This window comes from Bombina bombina, chromosome 5 (genome assembly GCF_027579735.1).
Source record: "Bombina bombina isolate aBomBom1 chromosome 5, aBomBom1.pri, whole genome shotgun sequence".
NCBI classification, from domain to species: Eukaryota; Metazoa; Chordata; class Amphibia; order Anura; family Bombinatoridae; genus Bombina; species Bombina bombina.
The window spans coordinates 76,182,847-76,203,264 of NC_069503.1; the positions used below are offsets into that span (position 1 = coordinate 76,182,847).

The window sequence follows — 20,418 nt, forward strand, 5'->3', positions numbered from 1 at the left end:
GTGTGTGTTAACATCAGTATAATACTTCATGAATTTGGCTGATGTATAATTAATTCTATTTAAACTTTGCTCATGCATAATTTCATAGTAATTTAATAATAATGTCTCTAGCTAGCAGTAAGTAGTCCTTTGATTGACAAGAGCAACTGAATGTACATGTCATAGTTCTAAAATTCTAAATGCAATGCCCTTGAAAAGGATTAACCCATTGCTAACTAAATTCTAATTCTTATATTAATTAAATTTATAAATCCACGTTCCCCACATTCTATATTTTATAACTCCACATATAATCAGCTGATCTGTATCACATGAATTGTTATGTGTGCCTTTAATTATACCATACGTACAGTTAATCAGAACCATTATTTATTATTATCTGTCTAAACCATTTAATATACTTTTTACAGACACGGCCAGAGCACTGAGAGATATCAGGTATTGATGTAACTGGAGTGAATAAGGGAACTTTCTTCCTGAGCACAGACATTGGAGCCTGATATCAGCATGAACTCATATGTGTTAGGTGAGTAAAATAGATATTATGCTGACTTTAAAGGGACACTGAACCCACATTTTTCCTTTCGTGATTCAGATAGAGCATGCAATTTTAAGCAACTTTCTAATTTACTCCTATGATCAATTTTTCTTAGTTTTTCTTGCTATCTTTATTTGAAAAAGAAGGCATCTAAGCTAAGGAGCCAGATACATTTTATTTCAAAACTCTGGATAGCACTTGTTTATTGGTGGGTGAATGTATCCACCAACCAGCAAGAACAACCAAGGTTGTTCACCAAAAATGGTCCGGCATCTAAACTTACATTCTTGCTTTTCAAAATAAAGATACCAAGAGAATGAAGAAAATTTGATAATAGGAGTAAATTAGAAAGTTTCTTAAAATTTGAATACTCTATCTGAATCACAAAAGAAAAAAATGGGTTCAGTGTCCATTTAATTGCTGTGAAAATAGAATATATCACTCATTAAATAAATATAAACTATTATATTTATATCTGCATCTTTTTAGAGCATTTTGTGTTAGTGACGTTATAGTGAAGGAGCAACCCTCATTGGGCTGAGGAGGAGACTAAAAAATACTACTTCCCCTCTGTGCTTTTAGACAAATTGTGTCCAACAACTGCCTAACCTCAACCCCCAGACCTGGCACTGTACTCGGAATACCTGCAACTCCACCTTCCCCTGCACTGACCTCGCTCATGAAACACCCATGACTACACTTATACCTATCTTGTTCCCATGTGTGGAACACCCACAACTCCACTAGTGAGTGCCCCCCGAGAATCACCACTGATTTGTGTGCTTATATAATTCAAACAAACCACAGCCTCAATGCTAAGAAGTATCTTAAGATCATTGCTTCTTACCCTTTCAAATGTCCTCAAGCTGAGCATGAGCTGGAAAGGGCTGTATGAGCAGTTGCTTGTGCAATGTTAAATGAGGATGGTGGATGTCACCTCTCTTGTACTTGTTTTCTGGCTGAGACCCTTATCCAATTGCGCCTTGTTTAATGGGACCCTATAACATTGTTTTAATCAGTAATCAGTGGTTTAGTTTATTATAATGTAGAAATATTTGCATTCTAGGTCTTCAATTTTTTTAAGTTTGTTATTTACAGGTAAAAAATGGTAAAGGTAAAAAAGGAAGACATTTTATTGAGTCTAAATGAATAATATGATTTTTTAATAAGATGGGTTATATTATAAAGAATAAACCTTCTTTATTTTCTATATTCTTTTTCTTTTTATGTAGACAAACACTTGAATAGTTCTTATCCATCCTTCACTACAGGAAGCATCAGTTTGATACCACAAACTCCAAGAGTCTTAGACCTAGATTTGGAGTTCGGCGGTAGCCGTGAAAACCAGCGTTAGAGGCTCCTAACGCTGGTTTTAGGCTACCGCCGGTATTTAGAGTCATGTAGGTAAGGGTCTAACGCTCACTTTTCAGCCGCGACTTTTCCATACCGCAGATCCCCCTACGCCATTTGCGTATCCTATCTTTTCAATGGGATCTTCCTAACTCCGGTATTTAGAGTCGTTTCTGCAGTGAGCGTTAGAGCTCTAACGACAAAACTCCAGCCGCAGAAAAAAAGCAGGAGTTAAGAGCTTTCTGGCTAACGCCGGTTTATAAAGCTCTTAACTACTGTACCCTAAAGTACACTAACACCCATAAACTACCTATGTACCCCTAAACCGAGGTCCCCCCACATCGCCGCCACTCGATTAAAATTTTTAACCCCTAATCTGCCGACCGCCACCTACGTTATACTTATGTACCCCTAATCTGCTGCCCCTAACACCGCCGACCCCTATATTATATTTATTAACCCCTAACTTGCCCCCCACAACGTCGCCGCAAGCTACTTAAAATAATTAACCCCTAATCTTCCGACCGCAAATCGCCGCCACCTACGTTATCCCTATGTACCCCTAATCTGCTGCCCCTAACATCGCCGACCCCTATGTTATATTTATTAACCCCTAATCTGCCCCCCACAACGTCGCCGACACCTACCTACACTTATTAACCCCTAATCTGCCGAGCGGACCTGAGCGCTACTATAATAAATGTATTAACCCCTAATCCGCCTCACTAACCCTATCATAAATAGTATTAACCCCTAATCTGCCCTCCCTAACATCGCCGACACCTACCTTCAATTATTAACCCCTAATCTGCCGACCGGAGCTCACCGCTATTCTAATAAATGGATTAACCCCTAAAGCTAAGTCTAACCCTAACACTAACACCCCCCTAACTTAAATATAATTTACATCTAACGAAATAAATTAACTCTTATTAAATAACTTATTCCTATTTAAAGCTAAATACTTACCTGTAAAATAAATCATAATATAGCTACAATATAAATTACATTTATATTATAGCTATTTTAGGATTAATATTTATTTTACAGGCAACTTTGTAATTATTTTAACCAGGTACAATAGCTATTAAATAGTTAAGAACTATTTAATAGTTACCTAGTTAAAATAATAACAAATTTACCTGTAAAATAAATCCTAACCTAAGATATAATTAAACCTAACACTACCCTATCAATAAAATAATTAAATAAACTACCTACAATTACCTACAATTAACCTAACACTACACTATCAATACATTAAATAAACACAATTGCTACAAATAAATACAATTAAATAAACTATCTAAAGTACAAAAAATAAAAAAGAACTAAGTTACAGAAAATAAAAAAATATTTACAAACATAAGAAAAATATTACAACAATTTTAAACTAATTACACCTACTCTAAGCCCCCCAAAATAAAAAATTCCCTACCCTATTCTAAAATACAAAAATTACAAGCTCTTTTACCTTACCAGCCCTGAACAGGGCCCTTTGCGGGGCATGCCCCAAGAAGTTCAGCTCTTTTGCCTGTAAAAAAAAACATACAATACCCCCCCCCCAACATTACAACCCACCACCCACATACCCCTAATCTAACCCACACCCCCCTTAAATAAACCTAACACTAAGCCCCTGAAGATCTTCCTACCTTGTCTTCACCTCACCAGGTATCACCGATCCGTCCTGGCTCCAAGATCTTCATCCAACCCAAGCGGGGGTTGGCGATCCATAATCCGGTGCTCCAAAGTCTTCCTCCTATCCGGCAAGAAGAGGACATCTGGACCGGCAAACATCTTCTCCAAGCGGCATCTTCTATGTTCTTCCATCCGATGACGACCGGCTCCATCTTGAAGACCTCCAGCGCGGATCCATCCTCTTCTTCCGACGACTAGACGACGAATGACGGTTCCTTTAAGGGACGTCATCCAAGATGGCGCCCCTCGAATTCCGATTGGCTGATAGGATTCTATCAGCCAATCGGAATTAAGGTAGGAATTTTCTGATTGGCTGATGGAATCAGCCAATCAGAATCAAGTTCAATCCGATTGGCTGATCCAATCAGCCAATCAGATTGAGCTCGCATTCTATTGGCTGTTCCGATCAGCCAATAGAATGCGAGCTCAATCTGATTGGCTGATGGGATCGGCCAATCGGATTGAACTTGATTCTGATTGGCTGATTCCATCAGCCAATCAGAAAATTCCTACCTTAATTCCGATTGGCTGATAGAATCCTATCAGCCAATCGGAATTCGAGGGACGCCATCTTGGATGACGTCCCTTAAAGGAACCGTCATTCGTCGTCTAGTCGTCGGAAGAAGAGGATGGATCCGCGCTGGAGGTCTTCAAGATGGAGCCGGTCGTCATCGGATGGAAGAACATAGAAGATGCCGCTTGGAGAAGATGTTTGCCGGTCCGGATGTCCTCTTCTTGCCGGATAGGAGGAAGACTTTGGAGCACCGGATTATGGATCGCCAACCCCCGCTTGGGTTGGATGAAGATCTTGGAGCCAGGACGGATCGGTGATACCTGGTGAGGTGAAGACAAGGTAGGAAGATCTTCAGGGGCTTAGTGTTAGGTTTATTTAAGGGGGGTTTGGGTTAGATTAGGGGTATGTGGGTGGTGGGTTGTAATGTTGGGGGGGGGTATTGTATGTTTTTTTTTACAGGCAAAAGAGCTGAACTTCTTGGGGCATGCCCCGCAAAGGGCCCTGTTCAGGGCTGGTAAGGTAAAAGAGCTTGTAATTTTTGTATTTTAGAATAGGGTAGGGAATTTTTTATTTTGGGGGTCTTTGTTATTTTATTAGGGGGCTTAGAGTAGGTGTAATTAGTTTAAAATTGTTGTAATATTTTTCTTATGTTTGTAAATATTTTTTTATTTTCTGTAACTTAGTTCTTTTTTATTTTTTGTACTTTAGCTAGTTTATTTAATTGTATTTATTTGTAGCAATTGTGTTTATTTAATGTATTGATAGTGTAGTGTTAGGTTAATTGTAGGTAATTGTAGGTAGTTTATTTAATTATTTTATTGATAGGGTAGTGTTAGGTTTAATTATATCTTAGGTTAGGATTTATTTTACAGGTAAATTTGTTATTATTTTAACTAGGTAACTATTAAATAGTTCTTAACTATTTAATAGCTATTGTACCTGGTTAAAATAATTACAAAGTTGCCTGTAAAATAAATATTAATCCTAAAATAGCTATAATATAAATGTAATTTATATTGTAGCTATATTATGATTTATTTTACAGGTAAGTATTTAGCTTTAAATAGGAATAAGTTATTTAATAAGAGTTAATTTATTTCGTTAGATGTAAATTATATTTAAGTTAGGGGGGTGTTAGTGTTAGGGTTAGACTTAGCTTTAGGGGTTAATACATTTATTAGAATAGCGGTGAGCTCCGGTCGGCAGATTAGGGGTTAATAATTGAAGTTAGGTGTCGGCGATGTTAGGGAGGGCAGATTAGGGGTTAATACTATTTATGATAGGGTTAGTGAGGCGGATTAGGGGTTAATACATTTATTATAGTAGCGCTCAGGTCCGCTCGGCAGATTAGGGGTTAATAAGTGTAGGTAGGTGTCGGCGACGTTGTGGGGGGCAGATTAGGGGTTAATAAATATAACATAGGGGTCGGCGATGTTAGGGCAGCAGATTAGGGGTACATAGGGATAACGTAGGTGGCGCCGGTTTACGGAGCGGCAGATTAGGGGTTAAAAGTGTAATGCAGGGGTCAGCGATAGCGGGGGCGGCAGAATAGGGGTTAATAAGTGTAAGGCTAGGGGTGTTTAGACTCGGGGTACATGTTAGGGTGTTAGGTGCAGACGTAGGAAGTGTTTTCCCATAGGAAACAATGGGGCTGCGTTAGGAGCTGAACGCGGCTTTTTTGCAGGTGTTAGGTTTTTTTTCAGCTCAAACAGCCCCATTGTTTCCTATGGGAGAATCGTGCACGAGCACGTTTTTGAGGCTGGCCGCGTCCGTAAGCAACTCTGGTATCGAGAGTTGCATTTGCGGTAAAAATGCTCTACGCTCCTTTTTTGGAGCCTAACGCAGCATTTGTTTGGACTCTCGATACCAGAGTTAATTTTATGGTGCGGCCAGAAAAAAACCTGCGGAGCGTTAACAGCCCTTTTACCGCCGAACTCCAAATCTAGGCCTTAGAAACTAACAACTTTTCACAAACATTGGGGATATCACAGCAGATATTTAAAGAACATGATGAATTTGAAGGAATTGGGCAGCAATCATTAGGTACAGAGAGTAATTTATTCATCAAACAAGAGGACAACATTTCTGCCTTATCTGGTGAAATGATTATCTCTGAGCATAAACCACACACATTTACTGAGTTTTCAAAACATTTTAAAGAAGAGAATAATATTCACTGTAGCCAAATGTTTCATACAACTAAGAAACCTTTCAAATGTACAGAATGTGAGAAAAGCTTTACTTGGAAGTCAAATCTCCTAGAACACCACACAATTCACACAGGTGAAAAGCCACACACATGTACAGAGTGTGGGAGATGTTTCACATCTAAGCGAAACCTCATATATCATGAAAAGATCCACACAGGGGAGAAACCTTTCACATGTAAAGAGTGTGGCAAATGTTTCATACGAATGACAAGCCTTATCGCTCATGAAAAGGCCCACACAGGGGAGAAACCATTCAGCTGTACTGAGTGTAAATTACAGTTTACCCAAAAGTCCAGTCTCTTAACCCACAAAAGGATTCACACAGGAGAAAAACCTTTCACATGTACAGAATGTGGGAAATTGTTTGCAGACAAGTCAACTTTCCGAAGGCATCAACTTATTCATACAGGAAAAAAACCTTTTACGTGTTCAGAGTGTGGGAAATGTTTCACAGAGAAGACTAATCTCATATCACATGAAAGGATCCACACAGGGGAGAAACCATTCATATGTACAGAGTGTGGGAAAGGATTTACAAATAAGTGTGATCTGAAATCTCATGAAAGGATTCACACAGGAGAAAAACCTTTCATATGCACAGAATGTGGGAAAATGTTTGCTGACAAGTCAACTTTCCGAAGACACCAACTTATTCACACAGGAGAAAAACCTTTTACATGTGCAGAGTGTGGGAAATGTTTCACACAGAGGATTAGTCTCATATCACATGAAAGGATCCACACAGGGGAGAAACCATTCATCTGTACTAAATGTGGAGACAGTTTTACAATAAAACCGAATCTCTTAATACATATAAGGGTTCACACAGGTGAAAAACCTTTTACATGTGCAGAGTGTGGAAAATGTTTCACACAGAAGATTAATCTCATATCACATGAAAGGATCCACACAGGGGAGAAACCATTCAACTGTACACAATGTGGGAAAAGTTTTACAAATAAATGTTATCTGAAATCTCATGAAAGGATTCACACAGGTGAAAAACCTTTCACATGTACAGTGTGTGGAAAAAGTTTTACACAAAAGATAATTCTGAAAGCTCATGAAAGGATTCACACTGGGGAAAAACCTTTCACATGTACAGAGTGTGGAAAAAGTTTTACACAAAAGATTAATCTGAAAGCTCATGAAAGGATTCACACAGGGGAAAAACCTTTCACCTGTACAGAGTGTGGAAAAAGTTTTGCACAGAAGAGTAAACTGAAAACTCATGAAAGGATTCACAATGGGAGGAACCTTTCACATGTTTAGAAGCTTGAAATATGTTTTCATACAAGTCAGGTATCACAAAACACCAGATATTTACACAAAAATTAACTTTTTATACACAGTGTTGAGGCCTTTTCAAAATGATCCTAAAGAATTGAAGCTCTCATAAAGAATTATGAAAGGACCATATTGTACATAATACGTTCTAATTCCCAGTTATATAGACATCAGATTGGAAGTGCTCTCCTGCTGTCCTTTGTTCCTCTATATATGTGCACCTCAGTTTCTCTCATATCAATGTGATAGAATCCAAACACCACACAGAAATGTACAATTCTCTCCTCATACTGCCCAGTTTACACATTCACCACCAAAGCACCCCCAGTGCTGTTTATTAATATGCCAGTGTTAAGTGTTGTACATTTGATTTACATAGGGGAGAAAATAATTAAATTTACAGAATAAAGGAGTCTTTATATGAATAGAGTGTTAGAAAATAATATAAACAAGAACATCAGTCTCAAATGATTGACATCTGGGAGATATATTTAATGTGCACATCATGTGGATAAACCTTTTCTTATAGCAATAGATGCTTAGCATTGTACATGTTATATACCAGAGGAATTACTGAGGGGAAACTGATTTTATTTGATGAGACACAATATCAGTAACCGGTACATACGTGATCATAATCAGTTTAATTTAAATGGCTACTATAACCTACATGTATACTGGGTATGTAATATGTATGTCATGTTCTGTAACTTGATATTATGTCTGTTAGATGTTTTCATGTTAGTTAGAAGCCTCAAGAACTGATAATAGCACATACTGTATATATAAAGGGAACATTATATGTCTGATAAATCCCTTTGTATCAAGAGCACAAGTGTTAGGTATATTTCAGTGACGTGGAGTGAAGTCAGAGGTTGGTGAGGCACTTGCTATGATATGCCCGACAAACCCATATATGAACCTAATCGATGTAGCTTAAATATACAAATAATTTAGCAGGTTGCACAAGGGCAATTAGCACATTAATTACAACACACACATACAGGTAAGAAACTAATTGAATTATGATTCGATTATAGGCAAAATTTTGCAGTTCTACTATTTATACTCATTGAAGACAAAGAAAAAAAAAATAGGATGCATGGTCTTACCTTCCCAGATGCAGATCTTCTTTATTCATTTTATGTGATGAGATTTAAATTTTTCCTTTTGATTTGAAATATAAAAATTAGACAGACAGTTACACTAAAACATTTATTTTCAACTGCTGTCCTCAAGTACCCCCAACAGGGCAGGTTTTCTTTATAGGTGATCCAGTGCACTGTTGAAATAATCAGTTTATGGGTGAGATACCATGTTAGTAACCATGGTGTTACTGCTCAGCTGATTACTTCACCTTTGCACTGGTTCCGCTATAATGAAAACCTAGACTGTTTGTGGTACTTGAGTACCACGGTTGAGAAACACTGCACTAAAGCACCAGCTCATTTGTAATATGTCGATTACCTGCAGAATAAAGCATTTTTTTTAAATTTGGCTAATATTGCATCAGCTGAAAATTGTACTTCAAAATAAATTCTTATAAAAAACCCAGACTTTTTTATTTTCAAAGATAAATTTATTTATAATATTTTTTTTAAATAAAACTCTTTAATAAATAACATGAATTTAACAAATTCTAACATGTGGGGTGTATTAAACTTTATATTTTTATGTTTGTACTGCAGACAGACAGGCAGGCATGGTGTAGTTTCACTTGAGTTAGACCTACAGTTTCATTTATAAATTAAGTCAATTCTGCGGTCTTTCACAACAAAGTTGTCAATGATTTTGTTGTAAAACTCCTCTGGATTTCTCTCTCTTAATTTTAAAAGTCTTGGCGTCTCTATGGACAAGAGTGCCAGTGATGACAGTCTGCCTTGGTCCGTACGGTTCCTGCTATGTGTTTTAATCCGCTTTAATGCAGAAAAGGATCGTTCAACAGAGGCTGTTGTAGCTGGTATTGTGAGCACCAGCTTAAATAATTTTACAGCCTCTGGAAGACCCCTCAGCAGATCATTTGCAGCCACAAAGTTGAGGAGGTCTAATGGTGATTTGCATTCATTCCTGACTCTTTCCGTGCTATATAAACCCACCAGATCACACTTGAGTCTAAGGAGGTCAAAGTGCTTTGCATATTTTGAAAGGGTTTGCAGTTTGGTATCATCAAAATTTTCTGACATGTCTTTCATTTTTGTGCAGTCCACCAAAGTCAGTAATGCAAGGTCATCAAAGTGTTCAAACCGAGCTTGCATCTGAACACTGACATTATCCAGAATATTTAAATATAGCCTCCTCCTAGTATCTTTAATAGGATCTTTGCTTCGCTTGACACGTTTTTCCTCAAATCGTTCATAGAACGCATCAAATTCGTCTCTCCGGAGCTGCAGAAATGACATTGTGTCACGAATTTGATCACAGCAGAATGCAATATCCATTACTCTATTCTGAAGTATTCAAAAGAGTATATCAGTTTTTAAAAAAATATCCTCATATGCCATTAGTAGAAAGCAGGTAGATGCTTTACTCAGCCATGTATCAAATCCATCAGCCATCACTGTGGTGTCAGAATCCCATTCTCTTTCATTTTCGCTTATAATATCAAACATAGCACGCAGATCTGTTTGGTACATGTTGACCGTCTGCACTAGTTTTGAATTTGTACTCCCTCTGGTGGGTGCTGCTCTTGGCAAATGTTTCTTAACAACATCATCGAGTAGGTGAGCGCGCTTGGTAGATTGATTGAAAAAGTTTTTCAAGTTTTGCAAAAAAACTTGTACACTCAGGTATACTTTTTGCTGTATTCGAGAGCACCAGGTTCAATTTGTGGGCATAACAATGTATAAACATGGCTTCGGGAATTTTTTCTTTTATCTTAGATTGCACCCCATTAAGATCTGATGCCATCACAGCAGCTCCATCATAAGTCTGAGCTACCAGCTTTTCCATACAATTGTATTTTTCCAATACACCAAATACATAGTTAGCAATAGATGGTGCTCGTCTGTCAATCACTTCATCTAAACCTAAGAACGCCTCCTTCACCTCAAAAGTCCCCTCACTGCGCATCACATAACGGAAAATGACAGAGATCTGGCATTTGTTTGTGACATCTATTGTCTCGTCAACTTCAACAGCAACAAATGTGGCTGCATCAATTTCCTTTTTTATGTCATCTCTAATGACATCAGCGACTGCTTCAATCAAATCGTTTTGTATTCTGTTTAATAAACCAGAAAAAACTGTGGATGTCTTTAAATGATTTGCTAACTTTTCATTAGCCTCTGCTCGAAAATATACAGTCTCCACATAGTTGCCACGATTGTAAGAGTTAGCACCTTCATCATTCCCACGAAATGCTAACTCCAGTTTTGCTAGGTGTATGGCGGTATCAATAAGGTGTTTTAAAATTTCACGGTTGTCTTTAACTTTAGCATTGTGGTTGCTAATGTCTAATCGCCGCTGTTCGCTTAAAGCTGAATCTATCCTTGCAGTTCCAAACATTTTAAAAGCAATTAGGTTCTGGGTGTGAGTGAGTGATTGCTCATGTTTATTGAGGCCCCTGGATAAATGTTTTAAATCTGAAAATCCTGTTTTGGTCCAAACGTTGTCGGTAGTGGAGAACAGAAGGCAGGGAAAGCAGTAAAGGCGATTATTTGTTACACAGCCATTCTTTTCTCTCGTACCACTCTGTTTGAAAAGATCTTGTTGTATTCTTTTGTTGCTGAAGTAGGCCCCTCAGCTCAGGCATTGGTCTTCCATTACTTATCACTTGCATTTTAGCTTGAAAGTTAAGTCTGGAAAAATTCCTGAAATCCTCCATATTTCAAAAGGCTTCAAACTGTAAACCTGGAAAGAGAGAAAAAGAGAAAAATTAGAGGGAGAGAATAGAAAAAAAAAATAATCAAAACTTTTAAAAAAATAAAAATTGTATACAAACAGCAATTAACTTACTTTTTGTACAATGAGCACTTAGAAATGCTCAGTGTAGCCATGTCCTTAGTGTGATATGAGAGCTGACATCGTAGCCATGTCCTTAGTGTGATGTGAGAGCTGACATCTCAGTGTAGCCATGTCTTTGGTGTGATATGAGAGCTGACATCGTAGCCATGTCCTTAGTGTGATATGAGCGATGACATCTTAGCCATGTCCTTAGTGTGATATGACCGATGACATCTTAGCCATGTCCTTAGTGTGATATGAGCGATGACATCTTAGCCATGTCCTTAGTGTGATATGAGCGATGACATCTTAGCCATGTCCTTAGTGTGATATGACCGATGACATCTTAGCCATGTCCGTAGTGTGATATGAGAGCTGACATCGTAGCCATGTCCGTAGTGTGATATGAGAGCTGACATCGTAGCCATGTCCTTAGTGTGATATGAGCGATGACATCTTAGCCATGTCCTTAGTGTGATATGACCGATGACATCTTAGCCATGTCCGTAGTGTGATATGAGAGCTGACATCGTAGCCATGTCCTTAGTGTGATATGAGCGATGACATCTTAGCCATGTCCTTAGTGTGATATGACCGATGACATCTTAGCCATGTTCTTAGTGTGATAATGAACATATATTGCAAAGTTTTTTCATTATTCATAACTATGAAGGAATGCTTTCTGAAGAATTTCAGAAAACAAATCTGACTTTGACCTGTCATGGCACTTTAGAATCTACAAATGTGTAAATGTGCGCAGTACAGATTTCCAGACTGGTGTAGTTTAAGAAAAGGAAACCTTGATTTTACTCCAGCCATTAGCCTATTTTCTCTGAATAGCTTTGTATTAGTTAATTACATTCCACTAGATTGCGCTAGCTAACAAGAAAAGAAGTTGTAATATAGCTATTTAATAATAATATGAAAATACACAAAAGGAGCATAAAAATCCTAATTCATAAGATTATAACGTTGTTACGCCTAATAAACCTAAATGCACCATTGAATAATAAATAAGTGCATTCAGTGGTTTTTTTTACCCAGAACTTGTTAGTAGACATATTCATGACACTAAGGATTTTAATCGAATATGATAAAACAATGACTATTTTTATGTTGCATGCTGCTATAATATTAGGTAAACTTAACAGAATGGAGTAGGACAAATCACACATTATTTTTAGGTTGCATGCTGTAATAGTCAAGAGTTTAGTATTCAAATTATGAGCATCCATTCTTTTAAAAGGCCACTCAATGCAGTAGAATTACATAATTAACAAGTGCATAATAAAAAAAGGTCAGTGGGAAACTTACAAGGGGCCCTGGTGCAAGATTTGTTTTGGCCCACCACCAATACTCCCCACAACAACAACAAAAATCTAAGTAAAAGACAGTACACTATCAACTAGTACCAAGCAAATTGAATTAATTCTGTTTGGGGATCATGGTCGTTATTAAAGGGACAGTCTAGCATAAATTGAACTATCATTACTCAGATAGGAATGTTAATCAACTTTGCAATTTAATTTTATCAGCAAATTTGCTTTTTTCTCTTGCTATTCTTAGTTTAAACTAAACATAGGTAGGCTCATATGCTAATTTCTAAGCCTTTGAGGGCTGCCTCTTATCACATGCTTTTTAACTCTCTTTTCAACACAAAGAGACAGAAAGTACACGTGGGCCATATAGATAACACTGTGTTCAGGCACAGGGGGTTATTTAAGATTTAGCACAAAACAATGCTAAATTTAAGACAATAGATAATAAACAGTCACAGTCATGTGATCAGGGGGCTGGAAGAAGGTTCCTAGATACAAGGACAGGTAATCACAGAGGTAAAAAGCATATTAAAATAACTGTGTTGGTTATGCAAAATTGGGGAATGGGTAATAAAGGGATTATCTATCTTTTAAAACAATAACAATTCTATGGTAGACTGTCCCTTTAACAACCATAATCCACAAACAGAATTTATTCTAACTGCTAGGCATCTCAGCAAATACAAATAAATAGACAGTCACTCCTTGTACTAAAGCAATCCCTCCTTTGTGACTGGTCAAATACTAAAACACAACAAATATATACTCCGTGCAATAAAAATCAGTTCCACAACCTTTACAGTGTAATCTAATTCATTATTATCCCTCAACCTTCTCAGTGAAATAATACTGATTTATATTACACTAAGAAAATTCCTGATGTAATATATTGAGTCAATTCATTTAAACTGGCAGATACAAACATTTAAAAAGGTGTAAGGGTTAATCAATTATAAATACAAAAACAGAAGGGATAAATATAGATACAACAGAATCGCCCAAAATGTGCAGTTGCCAAATTTCTCCAGTCACTAGCAAAAAAGACACTTGGGAAAAAAAAGGATTGTGAAGAGTACTTAAACTAGCATTGAACTAGAGGTTAAATGACATATAAATATTTGTGTCACTGGCTGTGTAATTGTATTGATGGTAAAAAGAAATAAAATAATTGCCTGAGAGTGACAGATGACAGTCATACGCCATTTCTGTGGAAAGATTCTCCCCAGTGCAGAAATGGCGTCTGTCATCTGTCACTCTCAGGCAATTATTTTATTTCTTTTTACCATCAATACAATTACACAGCCAGTGACACAAATATGTATATGTCATTTAACCTCTCTAAACAGCAAGTAAAATATAGTTAAAGGGACATGCTCTATTAGAACCATGCAAGTTTTATTTTGAATTTCCTATCCCTTTAAAGGAATATGAAACCCATATTTTTCCTGTCATGATTCAGATAAAGCAGTAGTTTTAAGCAGCGTTCTAATGTACTCCTATTATAATTTTTTTGAGTAGTACATTAGAAATTTGCTTCAAATTGCATGCTGTATCTGAATTATGAAATAAAAAAATATTGGTTTCATATCCCTTGAAAATTTTAAAGACACAAATGCTGCTGAGCATATCTAGATATTTTTATTTCAACAAAAATTAACAAGTGATCAATACTGCAAACACTACTGCTGCCACTCAAGAAACGCACGTGCTCTATCCCACTAGGTATGGTTTTCAACAAAGGATTAAAAAAGAGTTAATTAAATAATAATTCAATTACATTAGAAAGTTTGCTATTTTTATCAGAATCATGGAAGTTTAATACTTTAGCCAAGAGAGTTAGCAAGCACGTGGCATGCTAAGTTATGTAAACAGTGCTACTGTTAACCCAAAATGTACCAGTGAATATCATTAATATGCAATGAATACAACATCTCTAAATTGGATTGTACATTAGAAATGCTATTCCTCATTTTCAGTCCCCTATTTCAGTGATATGGGTCTCTTTTATGCTGTTAGAGTCTGAGTTCAGGGGGTTAACATTAAACAGAAAATAAACACATAAAGGAAGTTGCATCTAAAAGGAAGATGTCTTTAAAATGACAATGTCCTTTACATTATAGATGCATGAGCCATAACTGGTCACATTTATATTACATAACTCAAAGAAATGTGTATAGAAAGATTATATAATCTATTAAAGGCAGTTAAATACAGTGATATATTATTTCTGCAGTGCACATTTATTTTATTATTCTATCCCTTGATCATCATGTCAGTCAGGACTAGTCTCTCTCTGGACAACATGGTATATTAAAAAAAGAAAAGCAAAACGGACCAAAAGCATCATTACATAACTATTTGTGCACATTATTTTTTATTATAATATACCTTGATTCATGATCAAGGTATATTATAATAAAAATAATGTGGACAAATAGTAGTAAAAGTACTAACTCCCCTGCTTCTGCCTAGATGCGCTCTCGCGCTTTAAAACTGTAAGCATTAGCATAGCCACTTTCTGTTCTGCCTTACCCGTCAGCAAGCTGAAGATTTAAAAATCAAATATGTTTATGGCTCCATCCGCGTCCAAGTGACCCAGATGGGATGAGCTGATCAGGTGCCGCCAGCCCGCCAGACTCCAGTACTACTGCGCTGCGCTCTGGATCCTATCTTGCGCATATGCAGGGAGCCAATCAATAACGGTCACGTTCTCCTGGTGTTGTCAATCACAGGAGAACATGACCGTCTGATTGGCTCCCTCTCTAAGAGGCATTACGAGTGATGCCTCCGATTGGCCTATATTTTCCTGGCTGACGTTCAGTCAGCCTGTAACAGCCAGTGGGTGGTGTTTTCATCCTTCGCCTGTAATTTAAAAAATGCAATGATGTTACACAATGGAGAGGTAGAAAAGTACACTGCCTCTCCATAGCGTAACTTGGGGGAAAAAAAGTTAATATGTTATGTTATGCCAGCAGGTGTCGCTAATGCTCATAATATGCACCCATGTTGCGCTATGGAGTATATCTGCTCTGCATCTCCATAGCGTAACATGGGGGAGAAAATAAAAAGTACATTTCTTTTTTTTGTAACACATTTTTATTTTTTTATTTATATTACATTTAAATAAACTTTGGGCCCATATGGCAGGGGAGGCTCTGCCTCCCCTGCCTCCTATGACTGCACGTCCTTGGTATATTTATACCATTGTGTGCATATATCATGTAATGCTGCTTTTTACTATATCAAAATGTACAATATTTTTGCATGAAAATAATAAATTATTGTAATCCAGACCAGTATTTTATGTGTTTTTATTTTTGTTTGTTTAAAAACAAAGTATCACAAAATAATTAGGAATTCATTATCAAAGACAGAAGCCAAATCTTCCATAAAGCCAAAGATAAACACTTTTAATTCACATTGAGCAGCAATTTATACAAATGTACAATCATCTGCTTCTATTATCTAATTTGTTTTGTTCTTATTGTAACTTTGTTGTTCAATAGTAAACCTAGGTAGGCTGATATGTGCTAAGGAGCGTGCATATGTCTTTAGAACTCTGCACAGCAGTATTTGCATCTTTGTATAACATTGCTATAAATGTTGTCATAAACTCTGCTGCCTGAAGACACGTGCACACTCCTGAGCTCTCCTAGGATTACTCTTTAACAAAGCACAAATGATAATATAAGTAAATTGGAAAGTTATTTGAAATGTCATGTTCTATCTAATCCATTTAAGTTTAATTTTGACTTTACTGTCCCTTTAACAGTACATAAAATAATATAAATTAACCCCCGACCTACACCAACCCAGATTATTATTAAAGGGATAGGAAATTAAACTTTCATGATTCAGATAGAATGTGTAATTTTAAGACACTTTTAAATTCACTTCTCTAATCAAATTTCCTTTGCTGAAAAGAATATGTAGAATCCTGCTGTACAGCTGACTTAAACTATGCTTTTTATCTCTTTGCAGGAGATAAACGCGTAGTTATATACAATCAGTAGTACAATAATAATCTTATCTAATATATTAAAACATTTTCTTTCTAATGACACAGTGAGTCCACGGATCATCTCTAATTACTATTGGGAATATCACTCCTGGCCAGCAGGAGAAGGCAAAGAGCACCACAGCAAAGCTGTTAAAGGGACAGTTAACACATAAAATACACTTGATTCATTCATTTACTTGCCACACGATTATGGCACACATCCTTCTTCCTATTCTGCAGTTCACATGGAATCGCTAGTTTTTTTAAAAACCCAACTGCCGTTCCTGGAAAAAAATGGAAGCCAAACTCCTCCTAAGTTGACGTCATGTTGAAGCTGATTGTAACAGCAAATGACATGAGTGTCTGTCACGACGTTCGTGCCCATTTGCGCATGCGCATTTATTTTGTATAGTCGCTAGCGGCCTCTTTATTGAAGGAACTCAAAGGTTCCTATTTCAGTGACGGACCGCTGGTTAAACAGGTTAGAGCGATTTCCTCTTGTATATGCCGGCCACTATATCCATGACAACATCAGAACCCATAACAAAATCGGCTCATTAGTTTACGATTGCACTGGGTAGCTTAGCATTGTACCAGTTTATTGTAATTATGTGAGTTTAGGGTAGCAGGAGAGAGTTATCCAATGTACAAATGAGCTGTGATTCTCTATTGCACTGTGCAGTGAGTAGTTTGTACTAGATTGTAAGTCCCTAGAAGTACAAAGCCCTTGTTATAATGCTGTACTGTGTTGTCTCTCTCTCTCTCTCTCTCTCTCTCTCTCTCTCTCTCTCTCTCTCTGTCTTCTCCCCCCCCCTCTCTCTCTCTCCTGTACTAGAATGGTTTAGTTTTCTTATGTTGTGTATTTTATCACAAATCCTTGTGATTGTATTCCCCTATCATTGTACCCAGAGCTATGGAATTTGGCGGCACTATAGAAATAATAATTGCAATTGATGTAAAAATGAAGACACCAGAAATGCTTTAGAGTTACAAAATGTTTAGTGTCCCTTTTATATTAAAAATGTAAAATGTTATGCTTGGAATCAGTTGGTCAAAGAATTATCCTACTAATGAAAGTTTATTATATATCCCAATTCCTCTACAACTGACACTTAAATACTTTCCTGCGAGAACAGCATTGCACTATGTGATGAGAGCAGGATGTGATGTCACTAGTATGTGGGCGGGGCTTAGGTCCGGTGTCTGTGTCGCAGTTAGTTTAGTACAATCAACCTGTCTGGATGTGAATTGCTATGCTCTGTAATAAAATAGAGTTGTACCATCATTGCTGTGTCCTGCATATGTCCTGCATCTCATGACATGGTGTCAGAAGTTCTGGACTGCGCTTCTGTTCCTGATCGATTGCAATGTCAAAGTTTACCCCACCTGAGCCTTTTGACTTTTCTCAGCCTGCAGCTTGGCCCACATGGCGTCAGCGGTTTCAGCGCTTCAGGATTGCATCCAAACTGAACAAGGAGAGTGGTGAAGTACAAGTTAATTCTCTTTTATACTCTATGGGGAAAGATGTAGAGCCAGTGTTCAATGCTTTTACTTTCCAAGAAGGGGAAGAAGTTAACTTTGATATAGTTATGGATAAACTCAGTGCCCACTTTGTGCCCAAAAGAAATGTGATTCATGAGAGAGCTTGTTTTCACAAACGTAATCAGCGTGTGGGAGAATCTGTGGAGTCATTTGTGCGCAGCCTGTATGAATTAGCTGAATTCTGTGAGTTTGGTGTTGCTAAAGAAGAGCAAATCAGAGACAGAATAGTTATTGGAATTGCAGATGCTGAAGTCTCCCTGAAGCTGCAGTTAGAGCCTGATTTAACGTTAGACGGGGCTATTAGGATGGCCCGCCAGAGTGAACTCGTGAAAAAGCAAAGTGCTGATCTGAGGTCTGAGAGTATTGTGGATGAAGTGCAACAGTCTAGGAAAATTACTAGTGAAAGGCACAGTGTGAGCGGTAGATCTAAAGTACTGGAAAGGCCTAGAAGTGGATGGGCGCAACATGGCCGATGCACACGGTGCTACCGGGCTCATGATCAGAGTGCTATATGCCCGGCCAGAGATAAAAGATGCAGAAAATGTAACAGAATAGGCTATTTAGAAGTGGTGTGTAAAACTGAATACATTAAGGAGATGCAGGTGGACAGTGACCAGGAGGGTCAGGAAGTGTCTTTTGTGGGGTCTGTTGTGGAACGGACAAGCTCAGAGGAAGATTGGAAAGTTACTTTTACTGTAATGGGAGCCAAAGTTGATTTTAAGATTGACACAGGAGCAGATATCACTGTAATGTCTTTTGCTGAATTTATGAAACTGCCTCGACAGCCCCAGCTGGCAAAGGTTACTACAAATGTCCATAGTCCTGGTGGCCGCATTGATTGTGTGGGGAAATTTCTTGCCAGCTGTGAGTACAAACAAAGGAAGTTCACCATGTGGGTGCATGTGATCCGAGGTCAGTGTGTTAACAGTTTATTGAGCAGAAAAGCAGCCTGTGACTTGGGCCTCGTGGCCAGAGTGAATGAGATCTCTGAAGATATGTTTGGCGAGTTGGGCCTACTGAACTGCAAACCTGTCCGTATAGCACTTAAAAGTGACGCAGTCCCATACAGTATTTCTACTCCTCGTAGAATTCCGTTCCCGCTCATGCCTCAAGTGGAGAAAGAGCTCATGCGCATGAAGTCTATGGGGGTTATTGAAGAGGTTGTTGAAGCAACTGATTGGTGTGCCCCCATTGTTCCAGTTGCAAAGAAAAACGGAAAGGTGCGCATCTGTGTGGACCTGAAAAGGTTGAATGAGGCAGTGAAGAGGGAGAGATTTGTGCTGCCGACATTGGAAGATATAGCCCCGAAGTTGGCTGGGGCGAAGTTCTTTTCCACATTAGACGCTTCTAGCGGCTTTTGGCAGATCCCTTTGGATCCAAAGTGCCGCAAACTGACTACCTTTATCACACCGGTAGGTCGGTTCTGCTTCTGCAGACTCCCCTTTGGGATATCCTCCGCTCCTGAAATCTTTCAAAGGGAAATGAGTTCTCTCCTGAGTGGCCACGTGGGCACAGCGGTCGTCATGGACGACATTCTAGTGTATGGGTCTACAGTGGAGGAGCATGATCAGCGTTTGAGTTGTGTGCTGCAGGCTATCAAAGAGTCTGGGCTGAAGCTGAATAAAGAAAAATGTCATTTTAGGAAAACTGAATTATGCTACTTTGGACATATCATCAACGGGGATGGCATCAAGCCGGACCCCGAGAAAATTCGGGCTATTGAACAGATGAAAAGCCCTTCTGATGTACATGAGCTGAGACAGATATTGGGCCTTGTAAATTACGTGGGCAAGTTTCTTCCAGATCTATCTACAGTTTTACACCCTATCACAGAGTTGCTTAAGAAAGATGTTGCCTGGGTCTGGGGACCCTCACGAGAAAAAGCGTTCCTGCATGCCAAGTCCCTGCTGGGGTCTGCCCCAGTGCTGGGGTTCTACGACCCTTCAAAAAAGACTGTGGTTAGTGCTGATGCAAGCAGTTATGGGTTGGGGGCTGCACTCCTGCAGCTGAATGAC

At 38.1% G+C, this 20,418-nt stretch overlaps 1 pseudogene; it reads left to right on the forward strand.

Annotated features, from left to right (window-relative positions):
* The first annotated feature begins 409 nt into the window (after positions 1–409).
* Positions 410–20,418, forward strand: part of LOC128659909 (zinc finger protein 585A-like) — a 139,239-nt pseudogene continuing 119,230 nt past the window's right edge.